Source organism: Diceros bicornis, chromosome 10 (assembly GCF_020826845.1).
Source record: "Diceros bicornis minor isolate mBicDic1 chromosome 10, mDicBic1.mat.cur, whole genome shotgun sequence".
In the NCBI taxonomy this organism is placed as follows: Eukaryota; Metazoa; Chordata; class Mammalia; order Perissodactyla; family Rhinocerotidae; genus Diceros; species Diceros bicornis.
The window spans coordinates 59,831,710-59,845,373 of NC_080749.1; the positions used below are offsets into that span (position 1 = coordinate 59,831,710).

The 13,664-nt window shown below is 37.5% G+C and overlaps 1 protein-coding gene across 2 annotated transcripts in view; it reads right to left on the minus strand.

Moving 5' to 3' along the window:
• The window catches only part of ZNF385B (zinc finger protein 385B), a 105,951-nt gene extending 96,101 nt beyond the window's left edge, over positions 1-9,850 (minus strand). For both annotated transcript variants that reach the window (XM_058549350.1, XM_058549349.1), the window contains exon 1: positions 9,726-9,850. The gene's annotated coding sequence lies outside the window, so the exon portion shown is untranslated. The remainder of the gene's footprint in view (positions 1-9,725) is intronic.
• Between the last annotated feature and the right edge of the window lie 3,814 nt (positions 9,851-13,664).

Here is a 13,664-nt window from a genome sequence, read left to right on the forward strand (position 1 = left end):
CAATGAACTCTTCTTTAATAGAACTCACCTCATCCTCCCTTTTCCCATAAAAACCCTAAGCCCCTCTCTTGTAATTGGAACACTATTTGGGTTTCTACCTGAATCTATGCTTCCCAAATTGTGGTTCTTGGATCCCAAATAAACACTTTGCCTCTTAAACTGGTTTTTGTTCTTGTAGGTTGACACCTTTCTCTCATCATTTCCATTCTTTTCTCAGTCTGCCATGTGAGGAAAACAAATTTACCAAGAGACCATCAAGCATGGTCAATGAGAGGGGGCTATGTGAATAGGGGTTGTGACTGATACAGGGCTTTGCTTTTGAAAAGGTCACGTAATAATAATAACAGAGATAAGATTTTTATAGCACATACTATGTGCCAGGCACTACCCTAAGCACATTACATATGTGTGTACGCATTACACAGACATATAAATATATATACATATTTGTATATATATACATATATACTCATTTTATATACATATTAAATGACTATATATACATATATATTGACAATAACCTAATAAACAAGGTACTATTACTAGCCCCATTTACAGATGAGAAACTGAGGCACAAAGAGGTTAAGTCAAACTTCATATAGCTCGTACATGGACGAGCCAGGATTCAAACTCAGGTAATTTGACTCCTGAATTCTGTTCTTTACTACTGTGCTGTGGTCACCAAACTACACACCTGAAAACACTTGAGTTACAAAGACACATTCTCCAGCTGTAGATAGAAGCATTTTAGCATCAAACTAACAGATTTAAAATGTTGGATCTCCTTTGCAGCTGGGAATTAGCTGAAACTTTTATTTGACCTTAGTGTAATATCTAATACTAAAATAACTAAAATATATAAGATTTTTTAATGCTCTATAAGACCTGCTTCTAGAATGTATTTATCTACAAATAATCTTCCCCAAATAATAGTATTATTTAATTCAATAAATACTTATGGGGCTCCAACTGTATAAGGCACAGTGCCGACAACTACAGGGATTACAAACTGAGTCAGACAGAATTTAGTTTACTTATTAAGAGAATATAAGAAAGTATTAACAACTACTAGTACCATTTAATGAGAATGGCACCTCTATGCCAGGCACTGTGCTAAGTGATTTGTGTCCCTCATTTTATTAAATTATAATAAAACTCTATGAGGTTTGTATTATTATCCACACTTTACAGATGAGAAAGATGAGGCTTAGAGAGATTAAGATAACTTAGCACGTGGTAGGGCCTGGGTCCAAACTCCTATTCATCTGACTCTAAAGCCCGTGTTACCATTCCATAAAATAGGTTACATGTAAAGTTGCTACATGAAAAAGATTCTGTCATCAAATACATATAGAAAATGCTGGCTTCAATAAAGCTTAAAATGGTTCTTTTCTGTAAGACATTGTGGAGCTTTTAATATACTAACAGGCACCGCGAATGTCTAGGCAGATATAATTTCTACCCTCAATTTCTTGAGCATGAATCACCTTTTTTGTCTTCACAGAGCTTCTGGGACCACCATGATGCTATGGCATGTCCTTCAGACAACATGTTCTACACAAGTTAAAAACATCAATTCAGGAGAAAGCTGATAAATTCTGGGTCCACCACTTTCTTGTTGTGTAACCTTGAACAAGTGATTTTACTTCTTCAAATCTCTATTTTGTTTTCTATAAATTGGGCAAAATAAGAGTATCTACATCACAGGACTGGTTGGAGAACTAATGGAAATTTTTCTATGCAAAGTGCTCAAGCCTGTGCCTGACACAGAGCAAGTGTTCAAGAAGCTTCAGTTACTGTAGTTATGAACTATTTTGACTCTTCTTACACTATGCCATATCGCAGGAGAGCATAGATAGTTAAATCCAGTAATGCTTATAATAGGCAGGCTATGTCAGGGGCCATATATTATCAACAAAATGTTTAGGAGTTACATATGGTTACACATGGTTAAGAGTTGGGTTCATAAATATTTCCATATGAGCTATCTCTTAAGCCTTAAGCAATGGTTAGTATTTTGAGAGGTGGGTATGGGAGAATGGTGGAGGGAACTGCATAAGCAAACAGCATAGGAAAATGGAATGTATTAGAATTCAAAACTTTTTTTGTGTGTGTGAGGAAGATTAGCCCTGAGCTAACTTCTGTTGCCAATCCTCCTCTTTTTGCTGAGGAAGATTGGCCCTGGGCTAACATCTGTGCCCATCTTCTTCTACTTCATATGGGATTCTGCCACAGCATAGCTTGACAAGTGGTCTCCCCGCTCTGGAACCGAACCTGCAAACCCTGGGCCTCCGAAGTGGAGTGCGTGAACTTAACTGCTATGCCATCGGGCCAGGCCCCAAAATTCAAAACTTTTTACGCACCCAAGGTATTTGTAGTGTTTTGGGGTTAGAAGGTAAAACAATAAAGAGAAAAGCAGATCATCTTTGTGACCTTGTAGTATGCAAAAATTTCTTTTTTTTTTTCTTTATTTTTTCCCCCAAAGCCCCAGTAGATAGTTGTATGTCATAGTTGCACATCCTTCTAGTTGCTGTATGTGGGATGCGGCCTCAGCATGGCCGGAGAAGCAGTGCGTCGGTGCGCACCCGGGATCCGACCCGGCGAACCCCGGGCTGCCGCAGCAGAGCGTGCGCACTTAACCGCTTGTGCCACCAGGCTGGCAAAAATTTCTTAAACAGGAAACAAAAGTGCTAATGATAAAATTAAAAAATTGATAAATATATTCTATTAAGAATAAGAATGTAAGAATAAGACACTATCAAGGGAATGAAAAGGCCATCCATAGAGTGGGAGATGATATTCATTATATATATAGAGAGAGAGAGAGAGAAATGACTTGAATCTAGAATACACAACCCCTACAGATCAATAAGAAAAAGATAACACAATAGAAAAATTGGGCAAAAACCTTTAATGAACACTTCACAAAAGTAGATACTAAAATGGCCTGTAAACATATGAAGAAGTGCTTGACTTCACTAGACATTAGGGATATGCAAATTAAAACTACAATGGGCTATCACTTCACACCCACCAGAATGGCTACAATGAAGAAAGATGAAGATTATCAAGTGTTGACAAGGATATAGAGCAACTAGAATTCTTATCTGAAGTGTAAATTGTTACAACTACTTTGAAAAACTATTTAGCAATATCTACTAAAACTGAATATATACATACCCTATGACTCATTCCACTTCTAAATATATACCTAATACAAATGATATGCACTAGAATGTTCATTGCAATACTATTTATAATAGCCCCAAATTGGAAATTAGCCAATTAACCCATCAACAATAGAAAGAATAAATAATTTTGGTATCTTCATACAATAAAACATTCACATAATGGAATATAGCAATAATAATAAATGATACATAATTACATGTAACAACAAATAGACCATGCAAACATAATGTCGAGAAAAAGAACTAAAATAAAGGAGCATATCGACATACTGTATAATACCATTTATATAAAGTACAAAATTAGGCGAAACTACTCTGTGCTGTTAGTTAGGATTGTGGCTATCCTTGTAGGAAGGGTGGGATGGGGTGGAGTGGAGTGAGTGGAGGGGAGCATGAGAAAGGCTTCTAGGGTGCTGGAAGTGTTCTTTTACTTGATCTGAGTGTCAGTTACACAGGTATGTTACGTTTGTGTACATTCATTCAACTGTACACTTTGCACTATTCTGTATGTTATATTTTAATAGAAATTTTTAAAAAGTAATGTGTTCAATGCTATTAATTTTAGTAAACTATGTTAACGAACATAGGCAAAGTTCTCATAAGAAGGACATCTTCAAATACTGTCAAGTTTGTGTATTTTTAGGATGAATATGATGTTTTTTGAGTTTTTTTTCCCACTCTCAGCTTGATTTTGCTCAAAATGATTTGTGAGAAAATACAAGCTTCCTTTAATGCTAATGCTTCCTTGCTGAACTTTGGAAGTGGGTAGAAGAGACTGACATAGAATCTGGTGATGCCAATGAGAAAAACGTGTATCTGGAACGCTGAGCCTATAAAATCTTAACAGTTGGCAGGTCTGTGCTGAATCTCCCTTGGGGCACTTAGGGTTCCCCCCAAAGAGCTCCAACAGCAGCATCCTGGCAGAATGTTACATTTAAAAATAAATCCTTCTGAGTACCACACTGAAGTTTATAAGCAATAATGAAGAGCTGCATCAGAAAACAGCAGTGAAGCCACATCACGGTAGGTTTTAAGCCACAATGTCCTTTGAGTTTAGTAGTAATATGCCAGAAAACGATGAATCTTGCACTAAGATGCAATGCTTTTTAGATGTGTGGCAATAGAATCCATACAGCAAAGTGGTGATTCATTTATATCTGAATATCTTGCCCATGCACTGAGTTTCTTATATTTAAATGTTGAAAAAAACAGGTACAATTTATTTACTATATAGTACAAAATATAGTTTGGTTCAACATATGACATGCTTCATTAGCTGCAACTGTTTTTTAAAGCAGCATTGAAAAATCTGAGAATTTCAGAATTTAAGTAGAGAAGACTATTGGTTCTCAAAAAAAAAAAAAAAGCTTTGAGGACTAACTGTCTTCTTTTAATCTGAATTTAAAACATTTTTGCTTTGTTACAGTTTTTCATCTTGTAATCTGATAGTGTTAAGCATGACCATGTGAAAACGGAAACTCAAAGAAGGGAAAACAGGGTTCTGACAAATGCTTTGTCAGTTTTTTTGGAATAGTTTTTAATACACCTGACTTATCAAAAGGGAATGTCATATGCTTAGTTCCTAAATTACTAAGTCTTTAGAGAAGCCAAAATTATCTCCAGACAGGGCTGTACTAAAATTATCTGAGGTCGAGAATGGATTGGGAGGTCACAGTAGCCTGACGAAATTTTCTGGCAAAAAGACCCTGGGGTCTGGTCCTGAGCTACATTTGCCCAGTGACTCTTGTCTGTGGCATCAGGATGCTTTCATGAGGACTGAAGCTTCTTTCTGTTACAAATGGAGGAACTATTTGCTCTCCCCTTACAGCATGCTAGGGACGTAGGACCTAAGGGCAGCATTAGAACTATGACTTATTTTAGAAACCTTCTTAAAAATACACACTTTTCTAGGAAAGGGCACAACTATGTTTCTCAAGCCACTGAATATTTCTAGAGGAATTATATTTCATAAAATTTTAGAGGTAAACATAATTTAGGAATCTACCCTTTATTTTATGTGAGAAAAATGGGATTAGGAGAACTTAATCCAGCATGCTACCTGACTGATGGTGGGATCAAACCCAGAGCTTCTTGCCCAGGGACACTGTTTCGAATATTTAAGTATGTACAATCAAAGATGTGCAAGACTCATATATTGTGGTTGTTATCTTCTTTTTTTTTGCTGAGGAAGATTCACCCTGAGCTAACATCCACCACCAATCTTCCTCTATTTTGTAGGTAGGACACTGCCACAGCATGGCTGGCGAGCAGAGTGGGTCTGCACCCCGAATATGAACCTGTGAACCTGGGCCGCCAAAGCGGAGTGCACAGAACTTTTAAAAACTCGGCCACAGGGCTGGGCCCAGTGGTTGTTATCTTCTTTAAAAATTTAAGTAGGTTAGTATTTGGTCTGTTTTCTTTTTATATTTTGACTGAAATTTAGAAGTATTCATTTTTAAATGATTTTTTAATTTTAAAGTTTTATTAATATGAATAATGGAAGAAAAATTAAATGAAAGAGAAAAGCCTGTGTGGCCAAGAGCCAACATTTCTTTCCATTTTAAAGAATGCAGAAGATTGATTGCAACACTTCATTTTAAATAATTCTTTTAATATTCTCAACGGGAAAAAAAGAGAACAAACCCTATTAAAACTATGCTTTCAGCCGTACTGTTTGGATCGATATAACTAATTCAAATAGGCTCATAGTAGGAGGTGCACTCACATTTCTGTTGGTGGTTTTTGTAATGAAGTACTATCAGAACTGCAATAAAAATACTATCTGAAAAGACACATTTTTCCAAGCAATGGCAACTGACTTTCTGTTGGAGCAGATCAAAGCAGCAGGGCCATTGAGGCCTCTGGCTATGTCTTTAGGCCTCTCCTCTGCAGCTCACACAAAGGGCCAGGCTGAAGGGGCCACATACAGCAACTCAGGAGGTCAATGCACCCAGCTGCTGCTATAAATTCTAGCTCCAGGACACAAAATGTTTTGCCCCCTGGTGTCAGAAAATTTCAGCTCTTGTATTCAGTGTTTAGGTTATTTGCATTTAAGAACCAAAAGGAAAAAAAAGAAAGAAAAAGGAATAGTGGTTTACTTAATGGTCTTTTTAAAAAGATATTTTTCCTCCAGAAGCTTGCTCAATTTAAAGAAAGAGAGTTCATATTTGCTTTGCCAGTGCTCTGTACTCCCACCTTGGTAAAGAAAAGAGATTTCCTTAGCTTAAATATTAACCGAACATTTCAAAGCTATTCAAAAGCTGCTGTCCAGGTTAAAAAAAAAAAAAAAAAGTAATAGGCTTCTAAAAAGCACAACTTGGGAATAAATAGAAACAGTAAAAACTGTGCTGTAACCCTTTTTCCTTTTTGCACACATATCCCACAATTTTAATACATTATAGAGTACTCAGAAAAAATTCTAGTGGAGTATTATAATCATGGTGACCACCATAGAAGAAGCCACTCTTGGTTCTCCATCAGCCAAGAAACAGTTTTCACCCAGGAGCAGTAGAGGTGGCTCCCAACTGGCAGTCAGGGCTGCTGTGTGAGCAACATGAAAGCCACCATTCCAGCCCTGTGGAAACCTGGTATGAGCTGAGTAATCTGGCCATGCCAGGGATGGGGTGAGCAGAGAATGTGAGTAACGGGGAGAGAGTGGGGTTAGGACGGGAAAAAGGGTGAGGGGGATCTGGAGAGGGAAGGACGAGTGGTGAGTTGAGCTTAATTTTGCAGGGTGGACTAATGCACCAATTCCTTATTTGCAATTTCCTGACATTTCACTCCTAAAATAATTTCCTTCCCTTTTATCTTTTGACTGTGTGGCAGAAATCTGTATAGAATGAAGTAGAGCAGAGCAAACTATATGAGCAGGAAGAACTTAGTTAAGCAGGGCATGTAACTCCCTCAAACAAAGAGGCTGGGCAACTGGGAGACAATGTGATATCACCCTTATCCTGAGAAACACAGAGTGTCCTGTGACCCAGGGGATGCTTGTACTCTTAAAAGGTCTTTAGTCAATACTGAACAGAATGGCCAGTCCCTGGCCTGGCTTCTTGGAAGTCTGCCATTGTCCTGACATCCTAGAAATTGACGCTACTTGCTTTAGTCATGCAGGTAGCTTCTGGGGCACTAGTGATATGCAAAACAGCATCAGATAAGGCCCTCCAGTGAATGCCCGAGGATTCTCTCCACTGGAAGTGATTTATCTTAAATGACTGCCCTGTGTATCGTGTTTATTCTTGTACTATTATACTAACTTTGTACCAGTTTTTCTTCTGTAGAATTTCTTTTTGGCTCCCCAAATAACTCCTTCTCACTCTCCCAATGAACACCAAAAGTCAAAGACATAATGGTTTTTTAACAAGAAGCCACATGGAAAGTAGAGAATTTAATCATAACATTCATCATTTTCCTTTTCAATGATTTGCTTTATAAGGAAACAAAGGAATGGAAATATTTTCTTTTAGAAGAACATTGGTTTTGACTCTTGGTGTCTCCTGAACTTCAAATAGTCTTTCAAGCTCCCTTTGCTTTAAAGGACACGAACGGAAAGTAAACAATTCATAAAAACGGACCTGGGGCTCAATGTATTTAGTTTGACAAAGTATGTTTCCTGTGAAAGAAAATGCAAAAAGAATTCAAAGTTCCAAAATTGCACAATCATTCTTTCCATACTTTGATTGACTTGTGTCTGTCTTTTTTTCTCTAACCTCACTTCCCACCTTTATCCTTCTCTGTCTCCCTAGTCTCCCTCCCTCTCACCTGTTGTCTTTGCTGCTTCTCAACTCTCTTATCTGTCTCATGTCTCTGGCATCTCTCTGTCTCTGTCTCTATCTCTGTATGTGTATGTGCCTGTCTACCTCTCTCTCTCATCTCGCAGTCTCTGTCTCTCTCTCACACTATAATATTGCTGGAGAACTAGAAAGCACTCATAAAATTAGTCATTTGCCTTGTTTTGCAGCTATATTGTATTAATTTTGTATTCAATCTTCCTTCTATAAATCAAAAGATTAATAGCAAGATTTTGCTAATGTCAGGACAAGTTTATCCCTATGGCAAGATAAAACAAATTAAGGCCATATCTCCGGTTACGTCTCAAGTAGTCATGTCAGTGGCAATCAGTGAGGATTGTTTTTATGCGTGCTCACATGATATATCTCCCATGACCCATGACATAGTGGGACAAGAACTTAAATCCACCATAGAATTTAATGGTATATTTTTGTAGACATTCATCATCAGTGTCCTGGGTTATACAAATACTGCAACTTTTTATTGGGGAGTATAAGGTGCTTTTACATATATTAAGTAGACTTATAAACTGTTACATGGCTTACGATCATCCCACATTTTTCTGATGAAGTAAATGATGCTCAGGGATAAATAATTCCATGACAAAGCAAATATATGAAAGGAAGCCAACGATGGACCCATGGCTAGAAAAAACATGTCTTCCAAAATCAGGTACTAGCCTAATTGTGATAACTACACTGAACAACAGTATCTGCTAGGAGGTCCCACATCACAGAGTCTCTAGGACCTTGGAAAAATTAATGCACTTTGGCTTTAATTTATTCATTTTTGCAAGAGTCTACTGAACCTTCAGTGTTTACATCTCTAATGCACCAATGAGGTAGAATAAAACAAGTCGATACTCTTTCAATATTTTCCAAACCACCTGAAATCCCACTGGGGACTATGAGATAAAAACATCTTCCTAGTGCCAAGAGTTTCTAAGCTCTTTTCTAATAGTAATATTTATTCAACGTTTAAAAATGGCAAAATTGAAAGAAAAAAGAATCTTAAGTGGGGAGAATTAAAGTGATAACATTAAAACAGAAATGAGAATTTCACAAATATCTATTGTATACATACAAAATGTATCTATCCTCATAACAAACAATACTCCCCCTTGAGGAGCTAAACTTACCTGGTTTCCAGGGAGATTTCTATGCCCAAGGGTCTAAATAAACATGAAGCCATTGAATTTTGACTTGAACTAGATGGAACGTTAAAAATTTGAAATATGTCTATCATGAAAATCATGTGACAAGAGTGCAAATCACCCACCACGTCACTCAATTTTATTACAGGCTACCAACCACTATTCTGTCAGCCTGAATGTGAATTCTTGAACATGTACGATCATCGACTTAAATATTCTTCCTGAAGAGGAAAGAGAGTGAGGGTTCTAACATACTTGGATTAAATATGAATTTCCAACTAGTAGTTATTCTGAGACAAACTTCGAAAGAAAAAGGAATTGTAGTTCATAAAGATAAAGGAAACGTGGGAAATCAGTCACATCTTCATTATATTTAGCAAAGTGACTCAATATCACAATTCAAATAAAAATAAGTTAGGAAAACCAAGATGACATTGGACAAGGGAGTCATGAAATTAGCAAATTCTATTTGCTCTAATTCTGATACTTTTCTCTTTTCTGAAATTGATTTGAACTGTTTTACATTTTTGTTACATACTTCATGAAAAAGTTCCCTGAGGTGTAAACGCTAATCAGCCAGCAATGCTTACCTTCGTTTTCAAGACTACAGTCCACATTCACTGCTGCATTCGAACACCGGACGAGGTGTTACACTGAGAGAGAAATAGTTCCATCATTTCAACCTGGTGCTCCTGTGAAACGTGGTGCTAGGAAACAGCCAACAGGCAGTGCGTCTGAACAAATCATAGGTGCTGTAATCGCCGCTTAGCTCTAATTACTATTGAGGATAGTGTTTGCAACTTGATTCCAGGGAGAGGGCAGGCTACCTTCTGACGACACTGAACCAAATATATCCTAAAAGACTGACAAGGGACTTTTTTCATGTAATTTTTCTGAGTATCTTCCAGCTACTCAGAAATGACCACTCTGCCGTGGTAAAAACGAAAATCGATCACCTGACACCCACCTCTCCTTCCCAACAAAGCAATTCAATTCTCTCAAAATATTTATTTATAATAACAGTTTGGAATTTTTGGTATTAGACTTAAGGGGATTGTTTTTTCCTTTTCTAAGTGGGCAACTAAATCTTTATTTTAATATTGCTTTTATTTCAAGTGAGAATGTGTTCTTAAAATAAGAACTTTATATTCTGTTAGTCCAGAATAACTTTTGCATACCATTAGGCCTAAAAATTCCTTTTCTGTGGACTTTCAGGTTTTTAAATAAAGATTCACAGCATATAATCCAAAAAGACTAACGCAGATAACAATTTGATGTTGATAACAACAGGGATGTTTATGCATTTCAACTCAAAAACCTAATTTAAGTTATATGGAAGAATTATCATGGTGAAATTAGCAGTTGTGTAGGCTTGGAACCAAAATGATGCATTATTTACTCATATATCTAAGTAATTTCACTTTCCTTCTAGTGGCATCTGACCGTGTGATCAGAATAAGGCTTCTGATATATCCGTGTTACACAGTGTGGTTGTGCTTATGCTAAGCTGATTGTCATTGATACTGATGAGTTAGCTTAGTGGATATTTGACTGAATGAAAGAAACTTGAAATGACTGATGTTTGTAAATGTCAGGAAGGATTTTGCACCTTTGGTTGTGCAACTTAGCACATTTGCCAGCCACAGCCAACACTTTAGTGACGTAGAGAACAAATTGACATCCACTCAAATTCGGAGTTTTGGTGTATCTGCTTATGATTTGCACAGTAACTATCAGGAACAGGTAAACCTAAGGGAATAATTAGATGCAGCAATCAAAATGGTAATTATAAAACCAGCTCTTAGAAATGGTGCATATCTCCAGGCCCAATGATCTCAGTTGTTATGAATAATAACAAAACAGCATTCTAAATGGAACACAGTATGCTAGCTCCATACTTATTTTCCCCCAAATAACAATTGTGCACTTCTTCCTCACATAATATTTAGTTCTTCATGATTAAAATAAAATTATAGTCACTGATGTGGTTTTCACTTTTTTATTTTTTAATTTTACTTTTTAAAATCTATACCTATGATAGACCTCTCCTAAGAAAACTCTTTGCTCAGTAGGGATTATGTTGATGCTTCCTTCAAAGTACTTTTCTTTCATGGAGCTAGGCAAAATATTCCATTCTTTTTTGCCTGCCCTTAAATCATGCCTGATTCTTAGAGTGTTTTTCTAGTTTCCGGGTCTGGCACACTAGTCCATCCTCAAACTCCCAATTCTTCATTTGTACCTCTCAAAGGTCCTTAGTTTAGTTCAGCAGTATACAAAATGTGGTCCCTCGACCAGCAGCATCAGCGTCACTTGAGAACTTGTTAGCGAACCAAATTCCCAGGCACCACATCAGACCTGCATAATCACAAACTTTGGGGGCAAGACCCAGCAATCTGTGTTTTGACTAGCCCTCCAGATGATTTGAAGCCTGCTGATGGTCCATGGTGCATGTATGTACTAAGAGCAGTGGGAGAATGGGATAAGGAACATTTAAATCTCTATGGGGGAAAAGATGGGAGAGATAAAGGCTTAGCAGAGAGGTGGCATTTAAGTGGTGATCTACAGGGTGGGAAGAATCTGGATGAATCTGAAGGAGGCACCAGGCATCCCTCACCCCACTCACCCATCACCTGTGCCCTTGAGTTAATGCAGCCCCACCAATTCCAAGATCTTACTCCATCAGTCATCATCTTTCTTCAGTCATTCTATTCTTAAGGAAAACAAAGAAGACATGCTTGATTCTTGTTAGCCTCTGAGTCTACCAACTATTCTCTCTTTTCCCTTAACTTGAAACTCCTTTTACAGTAGCCTACACTTACTTTTTCATTTTTTTACTATCCCTTCACTTCATAAATCCTGTGATCTGGCTTCTGATTTCTCCAGCCTAATAAAACTATGCTTTTGAAGTCCTTTATCAGTCCTTCTTGACCTCTTTACCACTGGTAGACTATGATCCCACATCTAAATGACCCCTTTTCCAAGCTCAGCTTTTGTATTTCCAAACACCTGCTGGACCCCTCCCACCTGTATCTCATTGGCACCTCAACTTCAACTTGTACAAAATTAAACTAGTCATCCCAGCTCCTCAACAAGGACGTTCCTCCTCTGGTGGTCTTTATTTCACTGCCTGGCACCACAAGTCTTCCAATTACACAGACTCTAAAATTTGACGCTGTATTTGACTTTTCCCTCTTCCTTGCTCCTAAATCAAGTTAGTTATCTTTATGATATCTGTCACCTCCTTTCCCTTTTCATACCCATTACCATTACCTTCATTTAGGTCCTCATTAGCTGTTCACTAGCATAATCCTTTAATCACTGTATTCCTCAGCAGTCATATGAATTCTTAAGAAGGACAGCTTGAATCAATCATTTTCCTCTTCAAATATCTTCCATGGCTCCGCTTAGTGAGTTACGGCCTCTGAAATCCAATACATCTGTTCAAATCCTGACTCTACTACTTACAAGCTGGGCAACATTAAATGAATTAATTGAATTGTTAAGCCCCAGTTTTCTCAGCCAACAAGTAAGAATAAAACAGTAGTCATATCTCATGAGGAGACCTGAAGGAACTAATGCATGTAAATTCTTACTAAAGTTCATAGACCACTGAGGGAGTTAGTAAATGATAAGCACTATTATCACCATCACCAAAGCCATTGCCATAGAATACAATTCCAACGCCTTAGTTTAGCATCCATCACCATCTTCAAACGTAACTGAAAACCGTTTTCTTACACTTTCAAAGATATGCTAAACTGAATTATTTCTCAAGGGCAAGGACCAAATCTTATTTTTCTTTCTGTCTCTGACTCCTAAGGCAATGCCTTACACCTAGCAGTTGCTCCAGAAATGTTCACTGCAAGAAGCACTGGCTGGTTCTTGTACACACACACTTCCTTAGTTCTACCACTTTGTTCATGCTGTTGTGCTTTCCATGACGCCCTTCCCGTTCTGTCCCCTTTCAAATTCTCTCCATTTTCAAGTGGCATTTTAAATACTGTCTCTTCCAAGGATACTTCTCACTTTTATCAGAAGAAAGTAGCTTGCTCTCTTCTGAACCTGCAATACATTTCATTTACACCTCTCTTACAGTACTTAAGACATTCTACTGTATATGTGTCTTCTTCCCCAAGGAGCTCTAAGCTCTTCTGGTCACTGCTGTTTGCCTAGTGCCTTGCTCAGAGAAAGCACTTAATGAATGTGTTGAAGGAATAAATGAGGTAAAAGGAAAGTCATCTATATTCTTATTATAAGAACTGTGCTGCTGCATACCACCTGATTAAAAGTTTTCTTTCCCATTGATAACTATGATGGTCTTCAGAGTGAATGGGATTATGAGAATTACAGAAATGAGTTTAAGATGACCCTTTATGAATGGAGTGTGTTCCTAGTCTTGGGTTTAAAGTTAGTATTCTAAAACTCAGAAGCATTTTCCATAGAAACAAAGTCATAAATGGTCATTGGATTCTTGGGATAGTCTTCCAAACTTAATTAACCCACAGAACAGGTGTACTAGATAGAACATT